Here is a 19834-nt window from a genome sequence, read left to right as displayed (position 1 = left end):
CAAAAAACCCTTCCCAAATAAACAAAAACAAAAAAAACCCAAAACAAACAAGCCCCAAACCCAGCCTGCCTTTAACAGCAATTATCAAAGAAACATCTCACTGAGAGTTTCACTACTTTGTGCAGGCTGGCAGAAAGTGGCAGGTCACTCACCACAGCATGCACACCCTGGGATAATGAGCTCCAGCCTTTCACACTTAGGGATGATTAGAGCCACAGAGCTCTCTCAAGGGAGGACTTATCCGTAGGAGGATAGGAGGCAGCAGGTCCAAAGTGACAGGGCATTAAGTCAGCACTCCTTTCAGAAGATACTCAATTTGCCATGATTTGTAATATATGTGTAATTCAAAAATTAATGTGCAGTTCTGCTCGTTCAATAGTGCCTTCTAATGGGTTTTGGAAGGATTTATTTACTACGACTTGTTGTGATATTTTATTAATTTTATTTCAACATTTTATTACCAACAACAAAAGCTGGGAAAATACTTTGAAATATTGCGACCTCTTATTAAATTCATAAACTACCTTTGCTGGAGAGGGAAGTAATTGCTATTTTATATAGGAGTGGAATGATATTCTTGCTTCATGGTTCACTACAGGTTTGGAAGACTCCTACACCCAAACCCTGCTTTACTGCTGCAGTTAGAAAAGGTGGCCTGAAATGAAGTGCTAATTGTAAAGCTAGATGGTATTAACTCAAGCCTTCAAATGGTATTCAAATATGAAATTGAAGAATCACTAAGTACTGTTAAACTGAGCCTTCCTGTGTAAGCAATGCAGGGCAATAAATGCAATCTCAGTGGCAAATATATTATTACCCTTTATAAAAGCTTTAGGAATGGTGTGAGAATCCAGGGATTAGTGATTTTTCTTTCACAACAGACAAAAAAAGTGTAAGATACAATAAAAAAAAAAATAGAAAATACAGATATGAAACCCTGATATATTGTAAAGAATTAACAGGATTTTAATTTAAAAAAAGGAAGAAATTATGCCTTTCACATATCTCAGGAGTATTTGCAAGGAGCCAATGAAGATAATGGTTTTGTCATTGCAAAAGAGCTGAAGTTTAAAAAACTTAAATATCTCACCAAAGACTGTTAAGGAAAATAAATTCTTCAGGGATAAGAAGGAAATTCCTACTCCAGATTAATCACTGAGAGCAATTAACCAGGAATTGCTTAATTAATTAGATAGGAACAAATAATTTGTTCTCACACTGGAGACTGAGGTCCTATTTTAAAGATCTCTGGTAAGGATTGTGTTCTCTGTGTGTTCAGAAATGACCCAGGAATAGGGGAAGACACTTAACCAAATCAACCCCTGCCTGATGAGCTGTGCCAGAGTCTTGTGCTGTTCTGCAGCTTCAAGATAAAAAGACGTGTTTAAATAATTTCAGATCTCTGTTCCAGCTCTCACCAGCAGGTGTGCCACGTGGAAAAGTCAGACATCTTCTACCAGTGGTACCAGGGAGGTCTGGTGTCTTTCCTGAAGGGGTACTGTGTGGCATGGGGTGTCTCCTGAAGCCACAGGGGATATGTCTTTGGAAAATCCTGTGCTCGGACCCTGGCCTCTGGCCAGTCTGTGGTGTGTGTGCAAGTGATGTAGTGCAGTTTCCTTGCATGGACGGTGCCAGAGTGATGCCAGAGGCAGTGGGAAAGAGGAGTAGAGGAAAACATTTGGGTTTATGACTGAGCCTCCCACATCAGTAGTAAAATAAGACCAACTAGACGGAAAAGGTAAAGCAATGTCACTGTGGTGAAAGTGAAGCTCAATAAACAGAGATAGAAGTGATATGCATATAACAGAAAGAATATTTATGAAAGTTGATGCTGTAAGTCCTTTTAAATCTATCCCAGTTCTTGGCAAAATGGAAACATGCCCTTTTTGTGGCTCACTGTCCTAGTGCTGCACATAAATCCTCCTGGGAAAGAATTGATTCTGAATTTGTCTTGGCTTTTTTTTCCCTTTACCATGTAACAAAAATAAGTGACTTCCTGTGCTCAATTTGTAAGTGGTCAGTGCTCAGATTATGAGCTGAAAATTAGAGCACTTGACAGCACACACCATGGAAAGCCCAAACAGAGGAACTTTCACCCCAGAGGAAGGGGAGGAGGAGGCACCTTCAGTCCTTCACTACTTCATGTTCAATCAATTTTCCCTCAATGCTGAACCAGTTCTTTTTACTGTTTCCTGTCTTTCCCTTATGCAGGGCAAATCAGTCCCATGCAGTATTTATGGCAGCCCTTATTTCATATTGATTATTTTTAGCTCTTGGTATTCAGCAGCAGCAGAATTCTCTATTGAAGTTCAATGTAAAATCTAACTACAGCAGCACTCTTGCAATAATTACTTTATGAATTAATTACAGGTAAGTGGCTGTACATAAGGGCAATTGTAATTATCTGTATCACAGAGTGAGCTGCAGTCACACTTTTGGGCTTGAACACTTTTCTTCTGCCTTTTAAGAATAAGCTCATGGAGTCTAAAAGAACTCCTTGCACCAGAATTTGGCTGACAGGCTGTGTTGATTGAATGCAATATTTCTGTCTTAGGTTTGTGGGATTTTCCCCTGAAGAATCTATTAACAACTTCTTATTTTCTATATCCTTGCTCAGTTGCTGTGTGATGCGAGTTCCAAGGTCAGGCAATATCACCATGGGTCTTCATCCCAACACCCCTTAATTGGGCAGAAATCTCAAAAATGGATCAGGTAAGAGTTTGGAAGCACCTTTCTAATATTGCTCACTTTTTGGGGGGGGATTTGGCTGAGCCCTGATTAGCTATGTGGTATCTCATGCCTGCTGCTTCACTCCATCCTCTGAATCTTTCTAAGAAGTTTGTTGAGACTGAAGCCAAGCAATCATGAAACAATACAGATAATAAATTCTGGGCTTACACATATCTCTCCTCACACGTGCTCACTCACAGCAGCATGTCTCAGAAACCTTTGTTATTTGCAAGGGTCAGGAGCAGATGAGCTGGGTGTTGCTGCTCCGTGCCAGCAGGAAGAGGTTCCTTCCCCAAATCTCCTTAGGGCCAGTGTTAGAACTCAACTGGGATAATCTGCAGGAAGCTTCTCTGGCAGGACCTGAGCTGAAGGTGCCTCCAGTCCAATCTCCTCTTCCTGTGGTCTCACACCAAGCTTGGACATTGTTTACAACTATTTCTCATTCCCACAGGTGCCCAGCACCCCTGAACGTCCCTCTTTGCTCTCCACATCCCTTGTGCTTTATCCATTGTTCTTCTGGGCAGGACTCCAGATACACAGGGGCATTTAAACACCTAATTCCAGTGTGGAGCACGGGGATACAGCCACCATTGCTGATTTTGGGTCAAGGAAACTCCTTCCCCCCAGTGAAGATCTGTAGGACAGACATCAGGGTTCAGTGAGTCACTTGTGGGTGTTCAGAAAACAGCAATATCTTGCACATCTTGTCTGGAGTGTGTGCAGCTGATCAGAGGGGTGCTGCCACAACACTTGGGAGGTGGGCAAGAACATTGCTCTGAGGGCTAAAGGGTCCCTTTGCTCTCTCTCTCCCCTCTCACGGAGATGTCTGCACACGTTCTGTGTAGCCCACTAATATCTGCACTGGTAGGAAAATGTGTTTGAAATCAGAGAAGGTTCTTTGTGTGGGAAGAAGAGAAGATCAAAGACTAATTTACTTAGCTCTTGGGAAATGAACCATGGCTCAAGCAAGAAAGAAACTAGGGAGACAAGAGAGGTCTCAGGCTGCAGAATTCAGATCTGGAGAGCCGGAGAACCCTGCACAGTCTGCAGTGAGACCAACAGGTCTGGAAGCATTTCAATAACAAAGGAGAGACACAGTTAAAATAGAAACCCTTTTCTACAAAACTGGTTACAAAACAATCAAGGAAAGCTAGCAAAAGCATACCTCTGCTAAGTGCTCTCTCAAATGTGATTTTTTTTCCAATGTCAAAATATAAAATATGAGGAATAGAAACCATTCCCTCAAAAAGTAACTTTGAGAACATTTTGATTACCATGTTAGGAAGGCACCACATATTAATTTCTTCTCTTACTCAAGAAGTTCTGAGCACCTTCAGAAGGTAGTAGATCTGTAGTTTCTAAACAACTCCAATTTTTTCATGTTTCCTTTTTCTATCCACTGTAAACCATTTCCATAAAATTTCTGAACTTCCACAGGGGAAGTAGCCAGTGCAGTTATCTTTACCAAAGAAAACCAGTTTGTTAGACTTTCTTTCTCCCCAGATTCCCTGAGCTGAGCTAAATAAGAGAATCTTAATTAGTAAAATGCACAGGAAAGAGTTAAAGCTGAGCATGGTCTGAAACCTGGCCCTGTTGAATCAAATTTAAAAATTCCATTGACTTCCATGGGGAAATAAAACACATCTGCTTTGGAGAGGATGAGTTTAATTTTATGATAGGATTAATACACCTGCTTTGAAGGAGGCTCACTCAGCCCTAAATGTTTCCAACTTTCGGACAGTTTTGCAACCCGAATCTTTGATGTTGAAATGGCTCAGAGGGTCAGAAGTCCAGCTGTAGTTCAGATCTCAGCCTCACTGAGGAGATGAACCTTCATCTAGAAGAGAAAAATTAGGAGCTGGATTTGCCAGGATGAGGAGACTCTGAGGAAAGAGTCTTTCCCATCCATTTTGCATGAAGGGTTTCAACAGATTCCCTGCCTGGATGTATCTACTGAGGGAAAAGTGTCCTGGAGGTACCAAGGTGACATTTGGCACGAGCTCTCACAATTTCATGTTCTTGTTTGAGAACTCAAACAAGGAGTTTGAGTTCTCAAAGGTTTTGAGAAAGTTATGCTACAAATAGGCTAAACAGCAGCAATTTTCAAACACTTCAACAGGCCTCTGACATTTAAAAAAAATTGGGTCTTTAGTTTCTCTGAAAATCAGGCAATGAGACTAAAATTCATCTGCAGTGTAGACATCCATATGTGAGCAAGGTGATGGGGACTACACAGGGTAGGGAACAGCTGAGCAGCCTGAGACTGTGCATACAGGTGATAAATTATGTCCCCAAAGTGCCCCTGTCTCCCAGTGACCATGAAGGGTGACTAGCTTGGTTCTTAAGGTAGGTGAAAATATAAATTTCACAGTTTGTCTCCTGTAATTGGTGAGTCCAGTATGGAGGTAGTTCTGCCCTCACCCTCTAAAGACCTGAACTACTCTAAAAGCACTGATGAATGGTGGTTTCTGAAGAACTTGAGACAGAAAATAATGGGCCACATCATTTGCCAGTGCCATCAGGAAATGTTGCAAGAGTCAGGGACTGTAGTTGCCCTTGCTCTTCATTTCTGTCTTATGTTTGCACATGAAATCATTTTTTCTACTGCCCAGAATAAGTGGCAGGATGCAGACTCCAAAAATGGATTTCAGTCTGCCTGCTGATGATAAATCACCTTTTATTTTGAAGGGTGGAGGACTGACAATCTGGTGTGCAGGCTTCTTAATCATGTCCTTTTGAAAGAAAATTGCCTCCATCTATTTCAAAATGCTTGTTTAAATAAGTTTAAAACAAGTGTCTGTGTCCTGGTTTAAGGCTGACAGGGACACTCACACAGCTCCTCCCACTGGGATGGCAGAGACAATTGGAAGGGCAAAAATGAGAAAACTTGTGGGTTGGGAGAAAAACAGTTTAAAGGGTAAAACAAAAGCTACACACAAAAGCAGAGCAAAACAAGGAATTAATTCCTTGCTTCCCGTGGACAGGCTCAGCCATCCCAGGAAAGCAGAGCTCCCTCAGGCATAAAGGTGACTTGAGATGACAAAAGTCATCACTCTGAACGTCCTCCTTCTCCTTCCCCCAGCTTTATGTGCTGGGCATGATGCCATACAGAGTGGAATACCTCTGTGGTCAGGCAGGGTCAGCTTTCCTGGCTGTGTCCCCTCAGAACCCCTTGGGCACCTTCAGCCTCCTGTCTGGGTGTGTCAGGTGAAGAGAAATGGCCTTGGCTCTGTGTAAGCCCTGCCCAGCAACAACTAAAGCATCCCTGTGTTATCAATGCTGTTTTCAGCACATATCCAAAGCATAGCTCCTGAGAAGGAAATTAACTCTATCCTAGCTAAACCCAGCACAATAAAAAAGATTTATTTACAAATTTCACTTTTGTCCCTAGACAAACCCATCATCTTGTCTTGTACTGTGGTTGAAGCAAAGCTCAAAAGTGATGTGTGGCCAAAGACAGGTTTATGATTATTTCCTTAGAAACACCTATTTTTTTATGAGCTAGTTTAGCTTGTTTTATGCAATATATTTAGCAGCCTCAGTTCTTTTGTCAGGAACATAAAATACCACGAGTGTTTGCGAAGTTGATTCCTATTAATTCCCAACCCTTCCAAAAGTCAGTTTTTCTGCAGTTCTTTCAGGTCTTCCTCTGTAAAACCAGGTGCTGACTATCAGGTGAATTTTCTACATCACGAATGTTCTGTGAGTCTCCCTGGGAGAAAGCACATTAATAGTCAGGCTGTTTCACGTGCTTGGAGATAGACAAACATCTCCTCCATCTCCTGTTGCTCTTGGGTTTGAGTGGCTCCCATATCTCAGCTTAGGTCACCTCTTTACTCAGGAGAGGATGAGAAGTTCTGGCTGATGTCCCCACATGATCCTGGGGAAGACATCAAGTCATCTACTTCTGTAAAACACACTGCAAAACTGAGTTCTGCAGGAAATAAGCAGTAGGAGCTGGGGCATCAGCAGAATATATCTCAAATGTGGGTCCTTCCCTTTTCCAGATTTTACACCCTCCTGTTAAGTAAACCACTTAACACACCAGAGGTTCTTTACAGAGCTGTAAACTGAAATGTTGTTCCAAGTTGTCAATTTCCACTCTGTTATTTCACCTTTCCCTCCACACAGGTGAGATCTAAAGAATCAATTCTCATCTTCAGAGATATTAAAGCAGTTAATAGATTGATAGGGTTCCTCTCCAGATAAAACTGTCCAGCTTTTACTCATTGCTCTCCTTGTCAAAGATTTTTACTCCTCCTTCAGAAAAAGAATGTCTAAAATTCATTCTTGACCCATATCATATAAACATTTGCAATCACAAAGGAAAGGACTGCTGACAGAACTAATTTTTCGTTGTTTTAAGGTTTTTTTATGAAAAGGGCACCCAGAGTTATAACTTTTGAGGGATTTAAGGCTTCCATGTCTCTCAGTTACAAGATGTGTTTATAGAAGTGAGAGATCTCTGCTTTCAATCTATATTTCATTTTTGACTTTCCAGTAACAGTCTTTTAATGACAGTTTTGTTTAATATTAAGGCTCCTCCATTCTTCTTTGGTTAAAAACCCCAAACAGAATCTCATTACCACCCAGGGTAAATCTCAGCATGTGGTGCAACATAAATTAGTCTGTGTCCCACAACCAGCAGAGTGAAGGTGTGGCCTTTGGTCATTGGGATCAGTGAATTAGAGCAGGAGTTGGTCACTGTTCCCAGTGCAGATTGGCACTGAAGAGCAGGACATGTGGCTAGCCAGAGGGTTTCATGCTTTTCCATCAGTGGCAGGAGATTTTAAAGAGAGTCTGAACCTCTCATCCATCCACCATGCTCAGAGATTTTTCTGCCAGTGCACCACGTGCCTCTCCCTTCCCCTCTTGATGGTTTGGTCCCAGCTTTATTTCCCTTTCCTTGGTCTTTCTTCTACCTCCTAGTGCTCATCTCTTCATCCAAGCATTTTTTTCTTTCTTCCCTTATCTCTAATTTAATTACCTTTTTAACCAGACTCTCTGCCTAGCCCTGCAATTCCCTTCTTCACCATCATACTAGCAGCAAAGAAGAAAAAGCTGTGGGAAGTACAGGACAGACAGAAACGGGCCACCCCTGATTTTGAGGAGCTGAAATGTGTTACAAGAACATCTGGGTCTGCCCTGGAGCTGTGAAAAGCAAATTCAGTCACTGTCTCCATGCAAGCAGAGTTCAGGAGGAGTAAGAGCTGAAAGGCAGGAGGAACCTCAGTGAAAAGCCAAGCCTGGAAGATGTTTGCTGTCAAGCTTTCAGAAGTCTCTGCTGATCCAGGGGAAAACAAGCTGACTTCCAAAAACAACAGCTCAATAGATTTTCTAGGCATTTCTCCTTGGCATAAAGGTAACTTTCCTGACGTAGTTTCACCTGGGGGAAGTGGTATTAAAGCTGCTGAGAACAGTCTCAGGTGTTGCCTGGCACAAGAAGTGCAGTGGTTGAAATGCCTTGACAGAGGCCTTGAATCAAAAAATCATGGAAAAGTGAAAGCACACAAAGCCCACATTGCTCTACAGGTCTCAAAGCTGGCTGAATAGAAATTGCTATGAGGATTAATTCAGGTGAGCATCCTCCCTCAGCCTGCAGGATACACGAGCCCTAGCTGACGGGATTCAGAAAACAGAGAGTGGAAAAGTCGTGGAAACAGGCTCATCTTGCAAATATTTATTGGAAAAATAGTGCCAGTGAGCAGCCATGATTTAAAAAAATAAAAAGAAGCAGCAGTGGCAGCCATTGTCAGGATTTTCATGCTCTGCTCAGGCTGCACATTTGATCAGTCACAAAACCACCAAAGCAACCTGAATGATGTCCTAGCTCCTGTGAAAGAATCTGGTTTAAAGGAGAAATCTGTTTTTAAAGGACTCAAAATGTGATATAGGCTCTACTTTGGAAAGCCTGTGTGATTTGATAAAAAAAAGGGTTATGCTTCACTGGCTTGTTAGAACATGAGTTTTGCTGTCAGTGTGATGAAACCAATCACTGCATTGGGTAGGAAATTCATAAGGCTTTTAACCCAATTCTTTGGTTCCTAATTCAAATACCATCTAAGAAGCAGAGTTATACAGGCATGAGATATTAGTGCAGTGCTTAAAATTAGGTTAATTCTAGAAATCATCTCTTTTAAAAGAAAATTTAACATTCATGAGGGACTCTGCAAAAGCCATCTGTGGGATGTGAGATTTGTTATTGTTTATATGAACACTGGGTATAATGGCACTGAAATCAAGGTTTTCTGGTTTTTAGATTATGCTAAAGACCCACAAATGATAATGGGCTTTGAAATTGGACTCTGAAGTAATATCAAATAATGAATGTGATTAAATATAGATAAACAGAGCACAATCAGTCGTGAAACAAGAGACCAAAAAAGCAGTTGTGAAAATGGAAATACAGTGCTGCAAACTGCCAAGAAAAGAGATTTGTCAAAGAAGCAGAAAATGGTTCAGAAAATGTCCTGATTTTAGGCAGCAACTTTGCTAATTAATGCAAACAGGACTTTGGACTTCTGGGGACCATAATAATTTGTGAATCAAAAGCAGAGGTAGTACAGTGTTTCTGTACAGTGTACTAGTTAAAAAGCACCTAGAGTAGCTGTCATTGTGCTTCTGAAACAACCTGGTTTCTCTTTACTGGGAAAAATATTATGCATTTCAAAGATTCAAGGGATGCAGGAATTTAATTTAAAAAAATAGACTTTTCCTTCAGTGCCCAATGAAAAGGCTGTTTTTGTAAACATTCTCACATCAGATTGGTAAAATTGCTCTGAATTAAAAATACACATGGAGAGGTGCAAGAGAGAAGAAATATTGCCACTTCCAGCAATATTTATCCAAATTCCCTGCACCCCATGCTGTGCCCCTGCCATACAAAGAGGGGTAACTGCAATGGTGCACTCAGAAGTCCCCTGCTGAGGAGGGTTCATCTCTCTGAGGGGTCCTTGGTGCAGCTGTGGAGGTGCCAGAGATGTCCTGGAGACCCAATGACTCCTGTTTCACTCCATTCACAAGGGGACATGCCCTGCTCTAGAGAGCTTTCAATGCCCACAGAGGAAACACAATCGAGGAAAAAGGTTTGCAGTAATTTAAGTGGTAGGTGTAGAAACAGCATCCTCACACCCCAAAGTTTTGTGGGTTTAGAAATACACCACTGTGTGTCTGAGCTGCAGAATTTATTTGCAGTGAAGATTCATTCTGTCCAAAATTTGGTTGTTTTTTTTTTTTTTTTCCTTCATTTCTCACACTCAGTTTCCAGATCTGTCGTGTGCCCCTTTCCTCTGCTGGTGCTGCTGTAAATCTGAGCTCTCTGATGCAGTTCCTACATCCACCCTGTACCCAAGCTGTTGTCAGAGACAGAAATAGTTCATGCCTCAACAGCTGTTCACAGGAATGTATTGCTCCTTGCTTGCCTCTCTCGTGTTCCCATGACACTGCTGTTGACAGGTTTTGAACACGTCACAGACACAGGGAGGGGAGCAAGATATGAATCAAGCTAAAATCCCAGGCAATAAGATTTCTTGCTTATAAGACCTTGTTTTCCCCTGTGTTTGATAAGAAAGTTCATTTATTACCCTGTTTTTAAGTGAGTTGTATATTCTACCTTCAGGATCCTAATTGCTTTTCAGATTGTGAATATCATTAATACTGTATATCTTCATTTTCCAGCCTAGGTAATAATTGAGCATTCAGTCATTGTTATACTCACCATTCTGCCAAAATTTATTAAAATGAAGCAATTAACTATTGTCTTAAATGGAGTTTAGAGGTACAGCTCATTAATTTTAGACCCAATACAATTAAATGGGATGATAAATGTAAACTTTTTTTTTATCACAGCTTTGTACAGAAACCTTTTTTTTTTATTATGCAGTGTCAGTGCTCCCTTTGTGCTGCACATTTTTTTTTGTTTGTTGGGCCTCCTTTTATGAAGACACAAGTCACTACTGTGTTTGACATTGGAATTGTTCTGAATCACACCCAGAGCAATATTTGCACCCCCGTGGCTGGTGGACAGAAGGCAGCACTCTCCTGGACAAGACCTTCAGATGCAGAAATTCACAGCTAAGGGCTGTTGTGTGGTTGATTTCAGAGTGGTTGATTTCAAAAGCTGATTTCCCCCCTGCCCTTAGCTCAGCTATGAACCTTTCAGAAGAAGTCCTTTCCTAATTAAGGTCCTCAATGCAGATGAACCTAATGATGTAGCTACATGTTCACTAACAAGGTCAGAGAGATGAGGACTCCTGATGAAGTCCAGAAGGAGCACTCAGGAGCATAATGTCAAGGCACATGATTAAGTGCCTTGCTCAATGAAAGCCTCAAGATCTAAATATACCCAACCAGGTTCCCCAGAGGCCCCACAGCACATCAACTCAGACCCAAAGATGATACAAAAAATTCATTCCATTAACTTTTCTTCTTTAACACACAACTTCCAGGGCAGTATTATCCATATTTCTCAGTTTAGCTTATTCCTTCTCTACTGAAACAAGGGGGAGAAATATGAATAATAGGTAAGATAGGAGAGTCTGAGGAAAAAAAAAAATAAAAATAATAATAGTTATAAACTCTGCCATTTGGTCACAGCTCTGAATAGTACAGCTTTTTTTGTACCTCTGTCTAGCAGAGCACTGTTTTCAATTCTTAGAAATTCTTAGAGACTGGGTATTGTGCTCCAGATGTCCAAGTATAGTCACCTTGCAGGACATGTCTTCTGTTGCAGCTTTTGTGTCATTTGAGATGTAAAATACATCGCCACTTTGCTTATAGTTATTTCAGAAGAGCAAGGAAAGCCATCAAAATGGGGAAGGATCTGGATTTGGCTGTCTCCACACATTACTACCTTCCTGCCGACCTCCACAATGAGACAGAAGGGGACAGTTGGTAAATGGCTCTTTGAAACCTGCCAGACTTTCCTTTTGGTTCATGACAGCTTTGAGAATCCCTGGGCTGGCTGCAAAAATGCTGCTTCTGTAACCTTCACTCTGATCTGCTCCTAGGGGTAAAGGTACACAGCTAAAATCAAGAGGAGTTTGGCTTCTACCTGCAGGGAGGTTGTGATCAAACACCCAAGAAATGTCTCAGATCATCTATTCCAAATCCCTGGCAGTGAGCAGCAACATCTTCAACTGGATCAGGTTTTTCAGAGCTCCATTCAATTTAAGAAAATAAAATGAAATCCAACAATTTCTGAGGAAACAGAATGACTTGATCTTCTCAAGAGAAAAGTATTTCAGTAAGGACAAGTACCTTATTTGAAACTATTTTGTGCTAAGGGAAGAAAAAAGGTAACCACAAATAAACAACACTGAGTTTGTGTTTTCATTGTGGTACCAGATTAAATTTCAAATCTGAGAATGCTTCTTGGGTCACAAATTTTGGTTTTCAGCTTGTTCTCATTTCCTGGGAGAGTTAGTGAGGTAGCAAAGGAGACTCCAGAGAAGTATGTCAAGACCTGTAAATAATATTTCAGGATTTTGTGATTTTGTCTGAGTGATAGCACTTCAATGTAAACAACAAGAGAATCTGTGCCTTTCTGGGGATCTTTCACAGAATCAGTTGTGGCCATTCTCCAGTGTGAAATCCTCAGGAGCCAACAGATTCACACATTTAGCAAATAAATAAAATCAACAGTGAATTGTTGGCTTCAGCAGTAACCTTCTGGGTAGAAAGCCTCATTTCTCCAGTATGGAAAGGGAATTTAAATTCATAAAATTCAAAGCATCCAATTTAGACTACCACCCAACAAAAGGTCCATAACTCCTTAAAATCATCCTCAATTCCCACCCTATCAGAGAGTTTCTACTCATGATGCACCCAGTCTGGTTTTCTAAATCTGCTGGCTGCAGTGTAGGAAGCCCAGGTCATGCCCAGGTCACACGTGTCCTGTGTTTACCCAGAGAACAATGACACAGGGCACTGATTTACCAGATTAGACACGACCCCACTTCCTGAGCTGCACAGAAGAGCCTGCCTGTGATTAGTAACTACCTGTGAAATGTTCAAAGTGAATTGAGACTTGGCAGCCTCGTCTGACTCCCTACAGGTCTGTAATCCCTCTGCATGGGGGGGTCAGATGAGTTGATGTGATGCAATTTGTAATTAGGCAGCTTGAATAGCAGAGAGCCTTTATGGGGCTGGGTAAAGTCTGCTTTCTCCAGGGAGTGTGTTCTACACAGTGAAAAGGAAAAAAAAAAAAAAAAACCAGCAGAACAAACACACAGCTTCCAGTAAAGCAAAGAAACAGCCACTCATGCTGCCCATGGCTTCTTTGCTTTCTCCTACAAACTCCTCCTTTCTCTCTCCTAGGAGGTTCCCTGTGCTGCTTTGTTTCCAGAAACAGTGGCTGCTTCCCTTATTGGTGATGTGAATATCCCAGTGGCCCTAAAGAAAAGGAAAGCAACACTACAATCATTCAGAACCTCATTTCATGCCTATTTAGATCACCACTGACTCCAGTAAACCTGAAAGAATTCTATTCCTGTCTGTGGCAGATTTAATGGTTGGTTGTCACTTTATTTTAAACATTAATACCATGTTTTATTTCTATAAATAGAAGACCCAGGTGCTTTCTCAGGATTAAAAGGGCTGTTTTATTGTCTTCTTTCCCTTTAATTTCCTGCTTCAGTTCAGAGAGAGCTGGATTCTACAGCTCCTGACTCTAAATCCTTGCTAGGGTAAAAGGAGTCTGTGCCAGGGGTCCTGGCAAGGACAGTTTCATTTTGCAAGTTCATTTTAAGTCACTCTATTGCATTTTCACTGTTCAGCCTCCAATCCAAGATTATCTTTGCCCATCTGTTATTTATCCTACTGGTTATATGACCTGTGGATTACCCAGCTTTTCTTTTAAAATCTCGTTCTGCTTATGTCCATTCATTACTTGCTGCTTATTTATCAAAAAAATGCCAGCCTGCAGTTTTACCTGAGGCAGTGGTGGGATGCACAATATCCAACTGAAGGGTTTGTGCACGCATCTGCAGCTACCTGTAACAGGGACAGCAGAATTTGGGGGAAGCACACAAGTATCCACTGCAACCCCTGAGGAAGTCCAGATGGCCACAAGGGGAGATTTTGCCTGAGTGATGCTTCTTGGGAAAATATGTACCCATCAGTGTGAGCTGAACGTTGTCATTTGATATTTCCACTGGTTGTTTTTTCACTGACCTCTGTAATTTTCACTCACAATCACCTGGTGCTGCCTGTGCATGAGCACCAGCCTCGCAGAAGCAGCACCAGTCGACTTAGGGAGCAGTTTTGCCATTGTTCCTGAATTGCTGTACTTCTGCCTTTTTATGTTCCAGAAGGGTTTTAAAAATGCCTAGTCTTGCTGAGACAGAGTATGGGTGTTCTAGCACTAAGGATGCAACCTTTGACCAAAAAGAAAACCCTCTTTTCCCCAGAATAGTTCTAATCCAACTACAGCTACTGCACCTGAATCATTAATGTACATGGACTCGTGCTACACAGATGTTTAACAAGATGTGTGCCTTAAGCCCCGTCTGATTTATTCTTCCTATTTTTTTTCATAATAAATAATTTTTCAAGAGGAAGACTGAAAATGTGATATTGCTGCTACTGCTGGTATGCACTTTGCATCATCCTGCTTCTTTAAAGCTTTGCTCAGGGCTGTGTCCTGTTATGTTGGGAGATGGAAAAGCAGGGGGAAAGTCACTGCGCACCTTGGGGAAATCAGCTTTGAATTAATAGCATAAAAAAAAATAAGTGTGAAAACTTGGAGCTGGTAAGGCCTGGGAGCATGTTGTACAAATAGAGGGGAGAGACTAATGGAAATAATTCAGACAGGATGGAAATATGTAGGAAGTTAAACCCTGATTTTTTTTCCATCCTAACACCTGTCCACTGCAATCCCTTGGTGTGAAAGCAGAATTAGTCTCAGCCATTTTGTTGCCATTTTCATGTGAAATATAATAAAATTATCAGGTATAAAATGCTTTGAATTCTTTAAATTGTCTGTATTTGTAAAGTTGTTGATGTTACCTGGTGCTACAGCCATCCTCTTGGTCACGGTGAGGATGTACAAACCGGTGACACTGCTTGCAGTGGACTGTGTGAGCCAGGAGTTGGAACAAAGTCTCCTGCACCCAAACTCAGCATGGTCTACACCAGCTGTATTTCCTGTTGCTCCCTTTTATGCTTGTGTACAAGTTTTTTGCTACCTAAAGGACAAGTAATAATAGCCCTAAGGAAGACACAGAGGTGCCTGGCAGTATCTTTGCCTTTGAGTGATTGTCCTGGTTTAGGGCAAATTTGGGAGGAAACTTCCAAAGGGGTCCCACTAGAAAGCAAATTCAAGCAGCCCCTCCCCCAAAAGGTTTGGGAAAAGATTTCCTTGGAGAAAAGTGGAAAAAACTTGTTTATTTACTAAGCAAAGTATTCACAAGCATAAAAAATGAATAATATTAAACAATAAAACCTCTTGCTGTTCAGAAGAGATGGCAAATTCAGCAAGTCCTTGTCGTGGGGGGTAGCTCTGCTCACTCAGTCCCTTATCAGTCCCTCCTGTGCTGGAAATGCCACGTCCTGGGCCCTGGTGGGCCACAGGTGTTTCATTGGGTTTTCACTCCAGAGCAGGCTTGAACAGTTGCAAGAAAAAGAAAAACCACAGTCCAGGGAACTTCACTGCCTCAGCCAGATAAAAAAACCTACCTAAAAAGCAAAGGAGAGCTCTCTCCCCCTGTCCATCTGTGCTGCAGACAACACAGTCCAGGAGAGGAAAATGCTGAAGATCCCTATCTCTGTGTTTTGAAAACAACCACCTCAGACATTCCACCACTTCTCCTTCTCCCCCCCACTTCACTCTCAGATCTAATTTTAAAGGCGCAAAACTTATTTCTGGGCTAAACAGACAAATGGGGATACAATTCAGCATCATAAAGACATCCTAGGAGAGTGATAAAGGATAGATGGATAGGGGGAAAAAAGCTAGGAAATGGTGCTGTGAGCTGTTACTGGTGTTACAAGGGGGCTCTGACTGCTGACCTCATGGGCACATTTTTTTTTCTATTGCACATGAGGCCAGTTATCTTCTTTCAGGCTTGGGAAGGAAGCAGGAGGCCAGGACAGGCTGCTGTCTTTTCTCTAGGCATGGTTTCCTCCACACAATAAAAAATACTGTCTGAAATGGCTGAAAACTCTTAGTCTATATAGGTTTTATTGGAACATATGGAATGGAATAGAAATGGAAAAGAAAGTTGTGCTGGCTCTGCTTGTTACATGGTGCAAAGAGAAAGGAGATACTTTTTATTCTGAGAAAACTTATGATACTGCTGACTGAAAAGGAGGAGCTGGGATTTCAGTCTCACAGCCAGAGGAGGATCCAGAAAAAGTGAGTTTCCTCATGTTCCCTAAACCCTTTTTTTCAGGGATGTGTCGTAAAATGCTGATTATTGCTTGTGGAAAGTAAAGGGACCTCCCATGTTCCCTTGCCCCAGTATTGCCCATGTCTGGGCTCCGGTAGCCAGACATACTACCAGATGCTCTGGTGCAAAAACATCTGAATGGAAGACAAATCGATTTTCCATAATGCCAAACTAAAGGCAACTTCTTTTTTTTTTTTTTTTCCCCAAACAGAATTTACAAGCCATTACCCATCACATCTGGAGTATTACCAGAGTTGTCAGGAGAAAAAAAATCAGTGTGGAAACAGCATTCCACTGGGAAACATGAAATGGCAACAAGTTGGTCCCTCTACGCTATGTCCAACACTTAATATAAAATGATGTACAACTAACCTGCAATGAGTTCTGCACAGGAACTCTCTTCTGGGATGCTGTCTTGTGATTTACGTGCTTGCTCAGAAAAATAACTCCTTATAAAAAAGTATAATTCTTTGTTTCCCTTCTTTTTTTTCAGCACAGACTAATGAAGAAGCTGAGTGATTCAGCTGCTAATGTGTTCACAAGGGGGATATGTTTCAGCATTTATGATGATTCTGTGGTGATTACAGCTCTCTCTCAGTAACTTTCCTTGCCATGCTCTTTTCAATATGAGTAACAAGTGGCTTCAGGCACGTTTGTGGAGGATTAAGTATTATCTCAGTGATGAAGTCTTCTCCTCTCTCATCTGCTCTCTGTTCTAAATGCTTTGTGTAGTTCTCTTCCATTTGCTTTCCCCTCACATGTTCAAGCTCTCCCCAGAAATTTAATTTTGCATTCCAGCTTTGATTAACCTGTGCCAGTATATGGTTAACAGGCCAAGTGAGGGCTCAGGGATGCTGGAGGAATTTCCTGCAAGCATTTGCCTTGTGCTCCTTCAGTTACGATTTCAGCTCCCAGACAGAATCCCTAAACTAACAAACTGTGACAAAGTGGCTGAAAGCTGCAGCCCCCTCCATCTTTCTTTCTTCATGATCTTGTCTTTTCTTCCTTCATTCTCCCTTGTTTTTCTCACTCTGATGTCTCTGCTTGCTCTTTATTCCTAACTCTTTCCTCCATTGATCAATCCTGCATTCCCAGCTATTAGCTGCCTTTATTTCCTTCATAGCTTCCTTTCCTGAAGTGGTCCAGTCCTTCAATATTAAACATTTCTGAGAGAAAAAGCACTAGCTAAGCTGATTTTACAAGTCATTACCCATCACACCCAGCACCTTGCCAGAGCTGTACTCACCTGCTTCCCGTTAATCTTATCACCTCTCCGATTTCCTTCTCCTCTCAACTAATTGCAAATGCTGATGAAAACCATTAATTCCATTTTATATTCCCCCAGCCATTTTTCTGGCTTATTTTTCACCCAATTTTAGCTTCTCCCTGAACTCTCACTGACAACTCTTTTTGGCCATGGCTCTCTCCCCATCCTCCTTGATGCTTCTGCTAATGTTATTACTCAGTGAGTAATTACTCTTCAACACTTTATGGCTTACAGTCCCCTTAAGTAACAACTCTCTTCTAACTATTCTTGTGTCCATGGGGTTTTTTTCTGCTTCTTTTTTACAGTCCTTCCTCTTACTGCTTCTGTTCTGTAAGTGCTGCCAATCCCATTCCTCCCTTCCCAGTCCCAGCAGTCGCCCACATTTAGCACATTTACCTTTCTCTGTTACCTCTCCATCGTGTTTCTTGTCATTCCAGATGAATCATGGTCACCCTCAATCATTATACCAAAAGATCAAACAGGATGATGGCTGAGGAGCATCTTTCCATGGGAGGGCCTTGGTGTTGAGCAGCTTTCTGTGCATTTCACACTTCCATGTAAATTCAGATGAGTTATGAGTAAATAAATATTGCCCAAAAGGCATTTTATGGGTTATCCAAGCATTTGTAAAAGCTAGGTCATAAGCAAGCACATCTTTACACTGTGGGAGAAGTTTTACATCAGGAATATTCCAGGGCCTCCTAGACACTCTGTCCTATTAAGATGATCTGTTGTAACTGCTGTTCTTCCCTTAGGACACAGCAAAGAATCATTCCTTATATATTATTTACACAGAGCTCTAGCCTAGGTAAGTACACATGGTAATGCTGACTGTGTCATTTTGCACCTCGCTGTACTCATGCTCTTTTTCTTGCTGTGGTAAAATACACTTGTTTGTAGCAGCTGTTTCATCAGAATATCCTTCAGCAGGGTTAGTAGTGTCTCTCAGGCTGTGGTGCATACATTTGCTGGGGGATACAGAGAAAATTGAAATAGAGGAGATTATTTTTTAAACCCAAAGATGTTTGCCACTTAGGCTGTAGATCAGCTGTGCATTATACAGATATGTTACTGCTTTTTAAAGTGTTTGCATTTTAAAATCCACTATGGTGGAAGCTGCAATTTCCCTCTGGACTTTCTGCTATTAGATTATTTTAATTATGCAGCAACTTCATCCTCATTTGAATACAAAGGACCTGATTTTCACTGCGTTAAAGACACCCAGGCACTTTCTAACCAGAGCAAAGGAGTGTCAGCAGGAACAGCTCAGACCTCTTCACACTTGCTCCCACCAAGCTGCCCGCTTCCATATGGCTGGGGAGAAGGGGACAGTTCTGGTGACCAGACATGCCCAGTGACAGTGCCAGGCCACATGCTGCACTCAGTGAGGTTGCAGATGAAAGGAGTGGCTGGAAGCTCCTGGGAGCCCAGCCCTGAGGAGGGGCTCACACTCCCCATGGGTGGGAGCAGCCTGTGGTGACAGCACTGCTGTGGGCACCTCCCAGGGCTCAGAGAGGGAGCTGGGCTTGGGATGTGGGTTTGTCCACGCAGGAGAAGGTGGCAGAGGCTGAGTTTTGCTCTGGTTTTGCTAAGAGGTGCAAGCTGTCTTTTCTACTGAGCTTTCGTAGCAAAACTGTCTCTGACTTGGACAGTAACTATACAACCTTCCTCCATTTTGGGGTGATATGAAGAAAGAATTGTGCTTCAACCAATGCCTTTTTTCATCTCCAAGACATGTAGAAAAATGTATTTGATGCCATTTTTGAGTGCTGCACAAGTAGAGAGGATGGTGTGAACAGACACCTGCACTCACTCAGCCTCCCCTGTGCCTGGTGCAGGGAAGCCCAGGGACTTGGCTGACTCCTCTGCTCAGCAGCCCTTTTTCTCACCTGAACTTATACAGTAATTTCTTTAAGTCTATGCAAACTTTTAGCATTTACAACACCTGTAAGTCTGAAAAAACTACCACAGCTTAAATATTCATTGTACCCACTCTTTTGGTTGGTTTTGTTTTAAACTTGCCACTTTGCATGATTTCTTGATGACCTCTAATTCCTGTATTACGAGGATGAAGTGCAATCACCACCTTGCCTCCTCCACTCTGACACTCACAACTTGTATCTTTGCTGGTGGTTCTATTCAGTCTAGTGGCTTATGTGGAAATAATTTTGTACCTCTGTTCACCTTTGCAACTTCCTCTGAGCATTAACAAATTGTCTGTATCCTTTTCAAGAGGAAGAATAAAAATTGCATGCATTACTTCAAACGTGGGATTATTTAATGGGTTCATATAATGGCATAATGGTGTTTTCTGTTCTATTCTTTATTCTTCTCCTTTTTATTTTATCATTTTTTGATTGTCAGTGAGCATCCAGCTAATAGATGCTTGAAAGTGGCTTTTCTAACCTCAAGATGTTTTTCTTGAGTAGTAATAACTAGCTCACAGCCC

General features: G+C 41.7%; 1 long non-coding RNA gene across 1 annotated transcript; it reads right to left on the bottom strand.

The window, feature by feature from the left end:
• Nucleotides 1–18221: 18221 nt before the first annotated feature.
• Nucleotides 18222–19372, bottom strand: LOC137485216 (uncharacterized). The gene is made up of 2 exons (XR_011005229.1): nucleotides 19331–19372; nucleotides 18222–18353 (listed from the first exon to the last, which is right to left on the bottom strand). It is a non-coding gene; the product is annotated as an uncharacterized lncRNA (long non-coding RNA).
• Nucleotides 19373–19834: the final 462 nt, after the last annotated feature.

Source organism: Anomalospiza imberbis, chromosome 1 (assembly GCF_031753505.1).
Source record: "Anomalospiza imberbis isolate Cuckoo-Finch-1a 21T00152 chromosome 1, ASM3175350v1, whole genome shotgun sequence".
NCBI lineage: Eukaryota > Metazoa > Chordata > Aves > Passeriformes > Viduidae > Anomalospiza > Anomalospiza imberbis.
Note: the sequence above shows the minus strand (reverse complement) of the source record. Positions and strands in the feature narration are given on the sequence as shown.